The 15,524-nt window shown below is 42.8% G+C and overlaps 1 protein-coding gene across 7 annotated transcripts in view; it reads left to right on the top strand.

Annotated features, from left to right (window-relative positions):
* The window catches only part of EPB41L2 (erythrocyte membrane protein band 4.1 like 2), a 219,662-nt gene extending 204,478 nt beyond the window's left edge, over positions 1 to 15,184 (top strand). For all 7 annotated transcript variants that reach the window (XM_047859846.1, XM_047859844.1, XM_047859843.1 and 4 more), the window contains one exon: positions 14,300 to 15,184. The gene's annotated coding sequence lies outside the window, so the exon portion shown is untranslated. The remainder of the gene's footprint in view (positions 1 to 14,299) is intronic.
* Positions 15,185 to 15,524: the final 340 nt, after the last annotated feature.

Here is a 15,524-nt window from a genome sequence, read left to right as displayed (position 1 = left end):
TTAATGTGAATTGGTCATATCAGTTATTCCTAGCACCTTTTACTCATTTTTTTAGTGGGTGCGTGTCCACACGCGCGTGCGCGCACACACACACACACACACACACACACACACAGCCTTTGAAGTTTGACTCTCAGAAGACCTCTTTTATAAGCAGCCTTGTGAAACAGATTTAGGAGGTTAAAATGTAAATTCACGTGTAAGGTGAGCAAACTAGGTAAATTTGGAAAGATTCATCCATCCAGTCAAAAAAATCCTTAATGAGTACCAAAGTGTTCTAGGGTAGAGCTTAGGCACTGAGGATTCAAATTGTCAAATTGGTAAACAAAACAAACATGGTCCCCTTCCTCGGGAAGGATCCGCTCCAGGAAGGGAGGTGCAAATATGAGCAAACAAAATGTAATTGCAGATGTGCTCACTGCTCTAAGGAAGTAATGCAGTAGGAGAGAGCCAAATATTATAAATTTAACCTTTTACTTGAGAAACCGAGTTTGAGTGAAATCTGAAGGACAAATCGGAGTTACCTGTGTCTGCAGCCATCTAAGCATCCCCACCCCCCGCTGGCTGCAATTTGTTCTTGAACACTGTCCCTTGCCTGCTGCCTGTCGGGGCTGACAGGAGGAGTGTGTCTGAACCCCTTCAGCTGCTCTCCACCTGCCCTGCCAGGATCCCACAGAGGCAGCCAGGTGGGCAGAGGCAAAGAGCAGGACCAGAAAAGAAGAAATAACTACTGATGATATATCTGCCCCATCTCCCTTTCTCAGACGCGAGCAGCTCTCCTCCTGATCTGACCTGACCTCTTCCTTTAGAGTAGCTCTGAGCTTTTGATCAAGCATTGAAAATAGGGGAGAGGGGAGCAAACGGAAGATGGTGAAAGAGGAACCCGCAGAGGGCTGAACCTCCCGAGGCCGGCACTCGGCTGCAGGTTGGGCGGCTGTAAGGCAGAGAGGAGTGAGCACGGTCCGGGAAGAAGGGAAACACAACCCATGGGGGACTTCACTACTTCTTTGTAACTTTTTATTTTTATGTTGTGTTAAGGATGACTGCCTCCTGCCATTTTATACTAAATGCATGTTTCCGAGCCCTCAAATGGACACAAAATGTTAATGGCCTTGTCACCACTAGACTGGTGCTCCCTGACTGTCCTTATGAGGAGGAAGAGTCCCACTGGATGGTTTGGTCTGTATGGCCTCAAAAGAATGAGCCCCAGGAGGGGGAGCTCGTGACTTTGCCTCAGCTGGCACCATAACCTCTCTCAGCCCAGACTTCAAACAAGTCCCTGTGGCTCCTGGAATAATCCCTCATGTAGGATAAAAAGCAGACAGTGCCTCCTTCTCTTCTGAAAGGAGTGAGCAGCCAGAGGAGGAAATGATGGAGGAGCAGCCTCTCTTCCATTCATTCGTTTTACTCGCTTGTTTTCTTGTTTGTTACACCAGATCTATGGAACGCCCTTTGGGTATCCCCAAATGTGTACCATGGACTTTGAAATCAAACAAGTTCCGCATTCACAATAAATCATTATAGCAAAAGAGGGTCTCTAGTTTGAGGATATGTTCTGAGCTGAGTTTGGCGGGAACAAAAATCTGTGCATGAGGATGGGGCTTCTCACCTGAGCCTCCAGGAAAGTCGGAATAGCTGGATGAAGAAAGGCATGGAAGAGGCCATTCCAGGCAAGATCTGGTACTGTGAACCTGACCCTCTACAAAGGGTACACCATCAGGCACAGCTGCGTTGCAGGACACGTGTAGGAAGGAGAGTGATGGAAGGTGAGGGGGTGCAGAGAGGCGGAGGCCCAAGCATAGAGGGTCTTATGAGCCACGCTAAAGAGGCTAAGCTTTATCCAGAGAAGAAGGTGTGCCTCATGTATTTGAGAGATGGTAAGGAGATAGAGGCTTCTGACTTGGTGACTGCACGGGGATATGGAGGTTAGTGAGTTGGGAAGATTGAGCAGGGGAGAATCCCATGTTTCTGGCTTGAGCCAATGAGTTGATGGTGGTACCTGTAATTTCATGTATTCGTGGGATACGTGTGTTATTTCCATATGTCATGTGCAGTATGGCCAGTCTTCTTGGCTTAGCCGTCTTTTTTTTTTTTTTTTAGTTTTTTTTAACATTTATTTATTACTGAGGCACAGAAAACACAGAGTGTGAGCAGGGGAGGGGCAGAGAGAGGGGGAGACACAGAATCTGAAGCAGGCTCCAGGCTCTGAGCTGCCAGCACAGAGCCCAACACGGGGCTCAAACTCACAAACCACAAAAACGTGACCTGAGCCGAAGCCAGTCACTTAACCAGCTGAGCCACCCAGGCGCCCCTTGGCTTAGCTGTCTTAAAGCAAGGTGTATTTTTTGTTCTTGATACTGTAGGAGAGAGCACCTGCCTTAGGCATTCTGGAGGGAGTTTGGCAGTGAATTTGTAAGGCCCTGTGTTACACACACGCCCACAGCAGGGTTATTTGGAAATTTACTGGGTGGTCTGCTTGTTAATATAGCATAGCAGAAATATAGCATAGCAGATCTTCTGGGTTCAAATCTATCTCCTAGGTGTGTGACCTGTGTGGGCTTTTCACTTTTCTGTGTATCTGTTCTGCCACGTGTGAACTGAGGATGGTAATAGAATATACAAAAGAGTTTGCTTCCAAGGCACGTTCTAAGAACTTTTTGTAGCCTCTAGAGTCAGCTTTGAACCCTTCTTGCTCTTAGGAATAAAATAAAAGTTGGAATATTCTACCCCACACATGTTGAGTTTGAGCTGCACATGAGAGGTCTACGTGCACGTGGAGAGGTCCAGGAAGTTGCCAGGAGCTTTGAGAGAAATCACAACAGGCTTCTGAGCAGGAGGGGGAGGCCTGAAGGTCATGTGAATGTGTGCTCTAGTGAGGAAGCCTTTGGTTTGAGTGACCTGAGCCAGGTCAGAGGGGATGTAACAGGAGGAGAGGGGAAAGTAGGAAGACAACGAGGACAAAAGGGTGTCATGAAAGTTGCAGAAGAGAACTCCAAGAAGGAGAGAGTAAGTATTAAATATGGCAAAGAAATTAAGTGGACATGTCCTCTGCACTCATTGGTACGAAATCAGCCTGGGGATTTGTCACAGCTGCCTCAGTCCGGTAGTGAAATGGAGCCCTGTAACAGGTTGAGGACATAGGGATTTCGCATGGAGAGTGCTTTCAAGAAGCTGACACCACAGCAATGGGGCCTTTGGCTTTTCTGTGCACTTGTTATCCAAGAAGATGGAGAGCACTGTACCGGGTTTCACAGAGCCACCAGAACTAGCGCTGGGATTACCCCAAACCCGGTAAATCCATCCTTCCTTTGAGGTAGACCTTGAGTCCCAATCTCCCTCCCACATTAAATAACTCTAGGTTAGTGCTGTTGGGCATCCATGAATACTGATTTCTAAATAAGATCATGTTGTGTCCAAGCTAACCTTTCAGAGTCAGGGTGATATTCAGGATTTCAAAATGAACTTGAAAGCCAAACAGGAAATTAGCATTCATTATCTAACTGACTTGACAGGAGAGAAGAGCCACATTGGCTGAACTGGTAGCCAAACTGAGTTCTAGCTAATTACATGTGGGCCCTGATGGGCATCACTCTGTTTTTAAAAGGGGAAGCACAAACCCATTGACTTCCAGATGACTGTTTCCAGTTCAGGAGCCAGGAGTTCTTCCAGCATATCAACTGTGTTGCATTTTCATTTTATTCCCTTTGCCTCATTTGTGCTAGCCTCATACCTAAAATTAGCATTAGTTTTCAGTGTAGATTAATCAAACCTAACATGAAGATTTGTACAGAGACTTCGAAAGCCATTTTGGACTTCGTGGCTTTCAGGCACGGCCAGTTTTCACTTTGCAGTGCTGTGGAATGTTGCGTTTAACATTTAAAGCCGGCAGGTGCTATCAAGGAGTCAGCTCCAATAGACTTGAACTGCCCAACGGAAGAGGCACTGGACACCACTGCTGTTGTGCATTCGTTAGCACCTGGTAGCCACTAATTTCCCAGGGTTTGCCCTTGGACAGAATTACTATTCACTATTGTTTTTGAAGATGAAATGATCTTTATTGTTTTTTTTTTTTTCCGGTAATAACAGAGGCAATTATGTTTTTAAAAAGGGAGGGATTGGGGCGCCTGGGTGGCGCAGTCAGTTAAGCGTCCGACTTCAGCCAGGTCACGATCTCACGGTCCGTGAGTTCGAGCCCCGCGTCAGGCTCTGGGCTGATGGCTCAGAGCCTGGAGCCTGCTTCCGATTCTGTGTCTCCCTCTCTCTCTGCCCCTCCCCCGTTCATGCTCTGTCTCTCTGTGTCCCAAAAATAAATAAATGTTGATAAATAAATAAATAAAAATAAAAAAAATAAAAAGGGAGGGATAGCAGAAAGTGCAAGTGACCCATAATTCCTCCGCTCCTGGAGGTCGATAATTTCACAGTGTCTCTGTGTGAACACGTACACATTCACGCATTCCCACCTCTATTTGTGTAGGCTCCTACTGTTGACTCTGTTATATAGCCTGTTTGTCCCCCCTCCACTTAACGGTACATTGCAGGTAACCTTCCTTGCCATTATCTCATCATTTTTCAATAGCCACTGAATGGATGCGTGAGGGGTTTACCTGACACCTGTTGATGGGCATTTAGGTTATTCCTCTGTTTTCACAGTTAAACACAGCTGCAAAGATGACTCTTGTGTGTACATTTTGGGGGCATGAATTTCATTGTTTTCTAAGTGCCAATGTTTTTAGAATTCTGCTTAGAGTTGGTGTGCCACCCAGGGTTTCGTTTCTTTCTTTCTTTTTTTTTTTTTTTAAATTTTTTAAAATGTTTTACACTGAGGGAGAGAGAGATAGCATCAGCAGGGGGGGGAGCAGAGAGAGAGAGGGAGACACAGAATCCAAAGCAGACTCCAGGCTCTGAGCTGTCAGCACAGAGCTCGACGCAGGGCTCGAATTCACAAACCACTAGATCATGACCTGATCCGAAGTCAGACGCTTAACTGACTGAGCCACCCAGGCACCCCACAATGGTTTCTTTTGGGCATATTGCCTGCCTGTCCTAAAAGGTTCTATCAAGTTAGACTCCCACTTAAATTTATGAGCAACCTATTTTCCTACACCTTTGTGACATTAAAGATTGTAAAACATTTAAGAAATCTTTGCCAATCTGGTGAGGAAAGAGAATTTGCCCCCCCTCCTTTTTTTAATTGTGTATTTCTTTTCTTTTCTTTTTTTTTTTTTTTTTGATTGCTAGTGAAGCTAAAATACACATACACCTCACAATTTTCATTTCTTTGAGTTGCCAGTTTTTTCCCCTTTTTCTGTTCAGGTGTTTATTATCTCTTACAGATTTATTAAGGTTATTAACCTCTTAGTCACAAATACTGCATATTTTTTTCCAGTTTTTCATTGAGAATTAAAAATAGCCTCAAAGGGGTGGGGAGGCTGAGGCAAAATTGGCAAATTAAAGTCATGAAGGTGATACCCAAAGTTTTGTTTTTTGGCCCAAACACTATTTTTTTAGAACTTGGATTAATGGTGCTTAAAATGGGAAGGCTTTGAACAACTTCAGAAACATGAGAAACTCTGCTGCCTGTCATGGCGGCAAAGGCTGAGGAGGCGCTGCCCCCCTCAGATGAGGGGAGAGCTCTGGGTCCCCAGCGGCTCTTCATGCTGAGGCCCTTGGTACCCAGTCTCCCTACTGATGTGTTCAGCCGCCGGCCTCTGAGGAGGTGGGCCTGACATTGTGCCTTTATTATACCCGAGACAAGGGCGCATTGAAGAGTATGAAAGTTAAAAGAATATTCAATCTTAAACTGCTTATAGATCATCTTCTCTCAACACCCCCCCCCTCCTTTTTAAATGAGGAACTAGAATCCTAGAGAATAAAGTAATTTGCAAAGGTCATTTCTACTCAGGAATCCTAAATGCCATCCATGTGTAGAGCTAAGTATAGTTTCGTCTGTCTGAATAACTTCTCCCATGTTAGTCATCCCAGATACTGTTTTTTAAAAATGTAAATTTGTGGGTGGCATTAGGAGAGAATTTTGCTATGGTAACCGATGAGTGCGAGTGAGCGCATGCGTGTGTTTTAGATACTCCTGACCCCATGAGAATTACATTCAGTGACTTATTGGCCCTATGTTGATGTAACGCTTATGGATGAAAATAGTTCCGTTAGCCTTAGAGCAAGTGGGAATCTCGATTTGTCCAGTATGATAGCCAGTACTCACATGTGGCTACTTAAAATATGAAAAATACTTCCCAATTGATGTACTGTAAGTACAAAATAACATACTGGATTCTGAAGATGTGGGGAGAAAATGTAAACTAAAAGTAAGCTAGAGAGTTGGGTCTAGAGATGAATTCTTTTGATTCCCACTAACCTTCCTGTTTAAAGAAAACGCAAAATAAATACTTAGTAAGTAAGTTCTGTTCGTATATGCTTTCAAAGTTTTTTTTTCCCTAAAAGATAAGGGGCTTTGATAGTATTTTTTTAAGTGCAACTTTTATTTGATGCCACAGAGAAATGTTTTCTCATCTCCTTGTCTTAATGAACCTAATATTGATACAGGCCTAGCTAGAATACCGGATACTGAGTGTATCCTTTCTCTAGTCCACTTGTAATGTAAACGAAGCTTTAAGATTTTGTAAAATGCTTTCATATCAAGTTCCCACAAGATTTAAACCTAGCAGAGTGAACCAGAAGATCTTATTCCAGCTTTCGGGCCAAATACTAACTACTCTTAGAAATCTTTGTCAGAGCTTCAAAGATTTAGGAAAGCCAGGTTCTTAAAGAAGGCAGAGTCCTCCCAAGATATGATAGGTGTAGTTATTTAACAAAAGAGAACAGAAGAAGCAAACCAGTTTCCCCCCCTCCCGAACCCCTGCTCTTCAGGCTTGCCTTGCAGATCCGTCCCTGTTACATTCACTCGTGGATTCATCAGTGGGTACCATCGTGAAAGGACCACGTTCAAAGCACTATGATAGTTGTTGGGAGAAGGAGGTAAAAGCATAGGAACGCGAATGCTAATAATATAGAGAGTAAAAAATAGTGTTTTAAGAGTAGCCTTCATAAAGGGCTGTGAAAGTTGACTGGAGGAGAGACAGTTTCTGATGGGCATTTCCGAGAAGACCTCCCTGAAAAGGCAACAGGGAAGCCACTCTCTGCAGAGTGCTGGGGAGGATTCGAACAGATGGCGGCGAGCAGAGAGGAAAGAGCGTGTGGAAAAGCAATGGGATGGTATCAGGAAGAGCAAATCCTACACGTGGATGTGTGTTGAGGTCTCCGCAGACCTGGAAAGACTTGTCTCAACGGCAAATTGCAGATGGAAGGTCCTGACCTTGCGTGTCAGTACCTCAGATTAGACTTTGCTGTGTAGGTCATCTGCACAGGGTACGTGAGTAGGGGAAGGGCATGCTCGGCACTGTTCTTCAGGAAGGTCAAATCCCTCAGGAGAGTGTGGGGTTGACTGAAAGCATGCTAGATTAGGTGAAGCGTCCTATAAGGGAACCATTACATCGGTTCGAGCAATTATTAACAGGGAAACCAACACGGTCTTCAGTGTCTGTCTTCAAGAGTAAAACAGAACTTAAGGTGGAAGCAAACCCAACAAAATTTGAAATCTCCTCTATGAAAATCTATAAAAATAATACTGGCTAACATTCATTGGTTGCCTGCTCTGTGCCCCGCTTTGTTTGAGAACTTTGCCAACTAGTTTGAGAACTAGTTCTTACGGCTATTTTAGGTGTCGACGAGGACACACGAGGCCTAGAGAAGTTAAGTCTCTCACCTAAGTCACACAGATGGTGGGTGACAGAGCTCGACTGACCCACAGTCAGTCTGAATCCACACTACATGCTGCTTTGCAGAAGGCTTCATGACGGGAATCTTTCAAATAACAGACTCCCACCAATGTACTTGAAACATGATTCATTTTAGAAAAATTTTGTGCAAAAGGTCTTTGAGGTTGCAGCTATGATACAAAGCTAAGTGAATAAGTAAATCCATATTTTATAAAATAACAGTGTTTAAAAATAAGGTAAAATTGATGTTTTCATTTGACAGGATGTTCTGAAATTGCTGTGTGGTAGTAATTCTTTAATAGGGACTTGAATGTGTCAAGTATAAAGATTCCAATGGAAAAATTACTGTGGGTTTTAGGGGCGCCTGGGTGGCTCAGTCGTTTTAAGCATCTGACTCTTGCTGTCAAGTCAGGTCATGATCTCATGGTTTGGGAGTTAGAGACCCATGTCAGGCTCTGTGCTGACAGTGCAGAGCCTGCTTGGGATTCTGTCTCTCTCCCTCTCTCTCTGCTACCTCTCCTGCTCATGCTTTCTCCCTCCCTCCCTCCCTCCCTCCCTCCCTCCCTCCCTCTCTCTCAAAAATAAATATTAAAAAAATTTACTGTTAGCTTTAAAGAAAACTCCATTAACTGGCCTGCTGGCATCCCTAATATCACTCCCTTACTGTCCTCAAAGGTAAGGGAGTGTAATTGGCTCAAAGCCTAAAGAGAGCTTTGGCCATTTACAGTGTGGAAGGAAAGAAGGTGCTCTTCCTGACACCTCCCTCTGGAACAGGAATGAGTTGTGCGCGAAAGTCAGGCGTGGGTTTTTGTTTTATTTTGTTTTTAACAAATGGAAATTTGGAGAAAGCATCTCAAAATTGACTTTTTTTTTTTTTAATTTTTTTTTCAACGTTTATTTATTTTTGGGACAGAGAGAGACAGAGCATGAACGGGGGAGGGGCAGAGAGAGAGGGAGACACAGAATCGGAAGCAGGCTCCAGGCTCTGAGCCATCAGCCCAGAGCCTGATGCGGGGCTCGAACTCACGGACCGCAAGATCGTGACCTGGCTGAAGTCGGACGCTTAACCGACTGCGCCACCCAGGCGCCCCTCAAAATTGACTCTTGAAAGCAAAAATACTTAAGTAAATCGATGTGATTTTAGCAAACTCTGAACTTTTTTCTTTGAAGTGAAGTTGTGTTAGCGTGTACGTTATCGAGCGCAATATAGTTGGCACTCAGAAGAGACAGAGATGGGGGTGGAAGGCAACCAGGTCCAAGACCTGAAGGTGAGACCAGAGTCACTTCAGGGGGGGGCCACTGGAGAGCCTCTTGAGGTGAGTGGCACCATAGCAGCATTAGTATGTTCAGGCAAAGCAGGTGAAGCAAAGTTATTTCCCTGAACTGTTTGTTGAACAGGTGCTGACCTGTTGACCATTTGACCAAAAAGGAAAAACAACAACAATAACACAAACAACAACAGTAGATTTAATTTTTCCTTCTAAATTCAGCAGGCACACAGATATCCACGAGAGAAGGAAAGAGTGATACGTTAGGGACAGCAGAGGCTACACAAGCAATTTCTAAGGTTGATGGTCCTCAGACACTTTACTCTCTTAAATATTACCAAAGAACCCAAAGAGCTTTTGTCGGAGTGAAGTATATCTACCAAAATTCACCCTAGTAAAAATCAAGATTATTGAAATTTACCACATTACAAATTAAACAGAACAAATGTAAAATATTTATTAAAATAGCTCAAAATAATCACTTAGTGAAAGAAGCGTGTCTGAAAGGCTACAGGTAGTGTGTGGTTCCAATGATATGAAATCCTGGAAGAGGCACAATGAGTGAGACACTAAAAACAGTGGTTGCCACTGATCTCATAAGAGTCTTTAAATATTGGGAAGCTGTCAAGCTCATGGTGGCCGGACTAGTTTTCCAAAATCCCAGTTTCACCTCAAAGCTTGAATTTTATCACCAGCCACAAGTATCGTCCATTGTTTTCCTTGAAATGACAGGCTCACCTCATTTTCAAGAAAATGCCTGCCAAATTGAATAACATGGTTTGTCGTTCAGTAATTCTCAAATAAAAAAGGTGGTTATGAAAAAGCAGCCTCTTCAATTCACAATCCAAGCAGGACTTGTTTTCTCTAGACATCCACCATCCATCTGTATGCCGCAGGAGTGTTCTATGCCCATTTTCCATTTCATTCTACAGAATGTTAAAAAGACAGGAACTCGGCAGTTGAGATGTAAGACAGTAATTTTATTTTCTGTGTTTCATCAAGGACATCCTTAAGTGAAGCTGCCTGCCGCCTCACCGTCTTTGCCTCTATGTCACCGAGACTGCGCGGTGGTAACAAACAGTGACTTTGGTACAGTTTGGTGGCACTGCTTTGACCTGTGTGTCATGATGCCAACAGGGGCACTCACCCTTGTGTCACTATCAGTGAAAATGTCCATTCCCCGGAAATGGCAGCTAATGGCTCAGTGTGATTATGAAATGGCTTTGACTTCATTACCCCCCCCCCCCCCCCCCCCGAAAACGTCTCTCCCTCAGGATCTGCAGACTTGGAGAACTGGTCGGTCTGCATCATAGTGGTGCTATAAACATGGTGAGCATTGGCTGTTCCCTGGGTTAACCGAATAGAACTTCTACTTTTTTGGCTCTAGGACCCCTCTTAGAATGAAAATTCGGTTTAAAAATTAAAATCAAATATTCAAATTAAAGACCAAGGAAGACGGTTTAGCATCAGTAATAACTGAAATCCATAAACTATTGTATTTAAAGCTGAACGTTACACCTGGGTGCATGGACCACATTTTTATTTAGGAAAGAGTTGGATTATCTCTTACATAAATATTTTACTCATGTTTTCAAGATCTCCGGCTGTACTACTGCCCTATTGTAATTGAATCTTAATCCGAAGCTAAATGTTATGGTTTCTTGCATTATTTTAATTATTTTGGATAAAAACCACATTTTTGCGTGTTTATTGAGAGTCCCCTTCGGATGAGTGCTTTACCACTTACAGGCAGTATTTCTAGTGGTTTGGGTCAAATACTCTTTCACAAGTGCACATTTGCAGTTTACCGAATCCGTTTCTGGAATAGAGCACGCTCATGTTTGAAACCCCTGTGTGAGAGCCCCTGTCTCTGGAAACTCTGAGGTTGTGCTTTTCAGATGCAGCGATAAAACCCCTGTGCTTGAATTTGGCTGATTTCCCACTGTTCGTCAGGCACATTAAGATAAATTTGTTTGGAACCCTCTGTGAGGACTTAAGGTGGAATAGGCAACTGGTACATATCCTTGAAGCATTTGGATATAGAGTTAGATCTGTGATTAGATGAGGCAGCCACCTTGACCTGTTCCCACTCTGGCCCAAAGAGGGGGACAGAGGCTAGGGGAACTGCACTGTAGTAGTCAGTAACGCTCACTGACGTTGTATATAGTCTAGGGGTGGGAAACTAAAGCATGGAAACAGTGGTTTGGGCTTCTGTTTTTGTTTACTTGACCAAAACTCTAATACATAATGTATAATTCATATACTTCAATGTTTTGATCCGATCCAAGCTCAAGGTGACCATTATGATATTGCCAAAAGGGGCAAAGATAGTAATTAATGCCAGCGATTAATGCCTGTCAATCTGTTGACAAAATAAGGTATCCAGACTATTGTGAAAGAGAGAGAATTCAAGCTTTAAAAAAAAAAAAAAAAGAGTTCTTGTAGGAAGCCCTTGTATGAAGAACCAGGGCCTAGTTTTCAGTTTGATTGGGATGGGTAATAAATCATTTAGAGCTAAAATGTAGTCTGTTAAAAAGTCAACTATGAAGGTTTTTTTTTCCTCTCTCACAGATACATGCCAGAAGAACAGAAAAAAATTTAAATGTCTGATGCTTGTGTATCAGTGGCGTTGGTGATTCCATCCTTTTCTCCTTCTTTGTTCAAAAGCTTAGATGTTTACTACTTGCGGGAATCTATTTCCATATATGTTTAAGTACAGGAAGCAGTCAGAAAAAGATAGGTGGATGTGTCAATTATAAACTTCATACAATAAATCACTCCCTATTCACCCAGAACAGTGAGAAACTGGGATGTTCTGCAATACTGAATATCTAATTAGCTCAGAGTTCCATTTGATTTACTGCTTCTTAAGGAATGGGGAAAAGAATGCATTTAACATTAAAATTACAATAAATGTAATTTTCTATCCTTCTGAAAACTGTTTGGAATTCTAAGAGCGTGTTGAGGTTGTCATTTGTAATACTTATTACCAGAAGAGGAAATTGGTTTGTTTTACTTTATAGTGGTTTGATTGCAAATAAATGAAAGTAAATGACATTTGAGTTTACATGAGTAACTATGTCTTTTTCTCTACATATATTTCAATAAACATTGAAGCTCTTTGAAATCAAGATCTCTCATTCAATTCCTATATACGCCTGGATTCCTGTTTACTTGTCTGCTAATGACTTTGAAACAAGCTTAATTTTAGCTTTCTTTTCGAAATTGAAATTTTTATATTTGGTGAAAACAGATTCAGTGGAGTAACATGACATGGAACGTAGAGGAAATGGAGAATCGGAGCTTAAACCTCACTCTTTCTGTAGGTTTCCAGGCACTGGTGACATGAGAGGTTCACTTTCTATAACCTGAGCTGGGCGGAGCGGCAGCTGGCTTCAAGAAGCAATGCTTATTCACTAAGCAAGAAGAACAGAGCAACCAGCTCACAAAGATCAAGGGCAGATAGTGTGACTGAAGGTCACAGATAACTCCCAGTTCCAATTTGATTGGTAGTTTTATCTATTCCCTCTCACCAGCCCTCAAGTTTCTGTTCATAATTACTAACCTAAAAAAGGATGACTTTGTGTTTTCTCCATTGATGTGCCCCTCTCCCCCGCCCAACCTGGAATCGAGCAAAGTCCTAATGAGTAATGAAATAGCCAAAAGCAGACAACAGGTGGGAGACAGTGAATTTGATTAATCTATCCTGTGTAATCAAGAGGCTAGAATAATATGATAAATCTCAGTAGTGGGGAGTTGTTCCATTAAAACAAGACAATTTTACCAAGACAAGGGGGTGTGCATTCTAACTGACTTTGAGGCCATATCTCTTGGAAAGGACCTTAATTACCACTCTCCACTGTCCTCTGTAATCACCTACCTTTTGCCAAAACTTCCAACCAAGCTGGAGTAGAAAGTGAAAAATTGCCTTCTCAAAACGCTTTTCACTCTTGGGGCTAATGCACCATCCTTATTTTTTGTCTATCTCCCTATCCACTCCTTTTTTAGTCCTCTCTTCTACCCCCTCCCCCCCGCCCCTTTGATTATGGGCTTCCCCGGGACTCGTCTCTCATTTTTCCTTATATTTGCAAAGACTAGTTCACCTGCCAGTTTTACTTACCCTTTGTGCCAACCTGCAAATCCACATCCGTGGTCCTAAGACCTCACCTGCGCCTTACGCCTTTCATTCTCTCTCTGCTTTTGAGGTCCCAGACTCCAAACCTGATGGTGCTCTCTGGTACTTTCTTCCCAGACACCACCCTCTGATTGTACTCCAGCGGGGGTACCTCCCAGTCCACTCTGCACTTGGTTTCTGTGGCACTCACATCCCCATCAGCCAGCAGGCATACCTGGCCTTCCTGTCTCTCTCCTCCCCACCTGTAGCCTGTCCCTCACACTGAAGCTTCAGCGAGGTTGTCAGAACCAAAATCAGGCCATCTCAAGCCTTCCTCAAAACCAGCCACCTCCTCTCCTGGGCTTGTCCTGCCCTGCGTGGACCCGCCACTCACCCCCTGGCTCTCTGACCTGTCTTCTGCCTCTTGCTCTCTACTCTGGATCATCATAGCACACTGAGAGCTGTTCGTTTGTCTGAACGCGCTTCCTGAATTCATCCTTTTATTTCTTTTTTTTTTTTTTTTTTGTCAAATCAATTTTGTACTTGTCAACCAGGTATTAAAACCTAGACCTAATATTTTTTACCTGACCTGCCGTTACTTTATTATTACTTATCCCCAGTAGTGTCCATTTCCTCACTCTCCTGTTCCTCATTCATTCTCGCGACCCCTTCTGCCCCCTTACTCTGCATACCCCCCTGAACACCGTCTCATTTCCTGACCTCTTTCCCCATTCTGTTCTCCCACCTGAAGCACTGTTTCTGTTCATTCCAAGGAAGTCAGAATGGACTTTGTTTTTCCTCCTTCCTTGAATCTAGCTTTGAAGTCTACATGGGTTTCTCCTTTATGGATTTTCAATGTATGAATTACCTGTTTTATAATTAAGTCTTTTTGTGTGTGTTCTTAGTTGCCGGTTGTTTTCGGTGTGCAGTCAGTTCCCCACACAGTGTAAGGCCTCCTCATGGTGGAGTAAGTCCTTAGTGCTGGTCTTCTGGAAAACATGCTGCGTATTGTAGAATTAGGTAGTAACTGTTGGTTACTTAATTTGGAATTGGAAGGAATGTTACACTTTTTTTTTCAAGTCTCTGTCTTTGGAATATTTAACCCTTGTCCCTTTTTTTCCTCCTAGAAATGCATTTTTTTAAACAACATTCAACTTTGTGAACCTGAAGAATTTTGACCATTCCAAGTCTTAATGCCACACCACTACTCCAGCGAATTTATACTACGACTGGTAACCATGACCAGGAGCCGGAAGAATTAAAATGCCAACGACCAAACCTTACCTTAACAGCTCTGGTCTATACTGTTCCCTCGCATTTTAATACATTATTTTGTTTTATAACCACTTCTAAATATTCTTTTTTTTTTCTTAATTAGGGAGTTTTGATTTTGTTTCCCCGTTTGCTTTGTGTACAACTACCTGCTTTTTAATCACTCATTTTGATCAAATGATAGTGAACAAAGCCAGCCCAAGCTGGTAAGGTGCCGTTCACTTGAACAGGTGCTGTTGTGCAGAAAGGAAACTCAGTGACTAATTTCAATAGCGGCTTTCCTATCTTCCAGATTCTTCCCATTGAATTCTCACAGGAAATATTTACAGATTTTCAGATGCAGTCAATATACTGTATGAGGAAATATTAATACAGATTAGAAGCATTTCTTACATCTTGAAAATTTTCTAATGTTTGAGAATTTCACTGGGGATATTTTTTATATTGAACCCTGTTGACTTTCCAGTCCTCTGACTTTGGGCCGGAAAAGTAAAAAGTCAGAGAATTTCCAGACTGGAGAATTACCAACAAATTCACTGACCACGCACTGTGTTGAGAGACCCTGTCGCACCACAGTGCCAATGCTTCTCAGACACGTGCTCTTTGGCAGCATTCCAGAAACAGGAGGGAGGAAGAAGAGAAAATGGTGGCTTCCCTTCTGCTAAAATATGCAGGCAGCTTAAAACCTTAGTGCTTTCTTTCTTAACATGTCCAAATTTCAGTACTTTCCATTATTTGAACACACTTGTGTAGAACGCTTGCTTTGTATTAAACCTCCTTGTCTACTTGTAAAACTGACCTTTTGTTATGGAGCAGGTATGTCTCTTTCAGACAGTTGGATGATTCACGCGAGTTTGAGGACACCGGGGAGAGAAGCAGGGGCTGTGGTGGTTTTTTGATGGTTGTGAGGAAGCTAGACCATTTACCAGCACACACCAGAGACCTGATAGGGACCTATTAACTGTATTGAACGTTTTTTCCTTTGCTTTTGACCCTATGTATAGTTATGATGCCAGATTAGATTTATAGCAGCTTCAAGTTGTATTAAATGGTATTTTGCTTTCTGTAATACTGTTATAA

Source organism: Prionailurus viverrinus, chromosome B2 (assembly GCF_022837055.1).
Source record: "Prionailurus viverrinus isolate Anna chromosome B2, UM_Priviv_1.0, whole genome shotgun sequence".
Classification (NCBI taxonomy): Eukaryota; Metazoa; Chordata; class Mammalia; order Carnivora; family Felidae; genus Prionailurus; species Prionailurus viverrinus.
The sequence above is the reverse complement of the archived record's forward strand: the minus strand, read 5'-3'. Positions and strand labels throughout refer to the sequence as shown.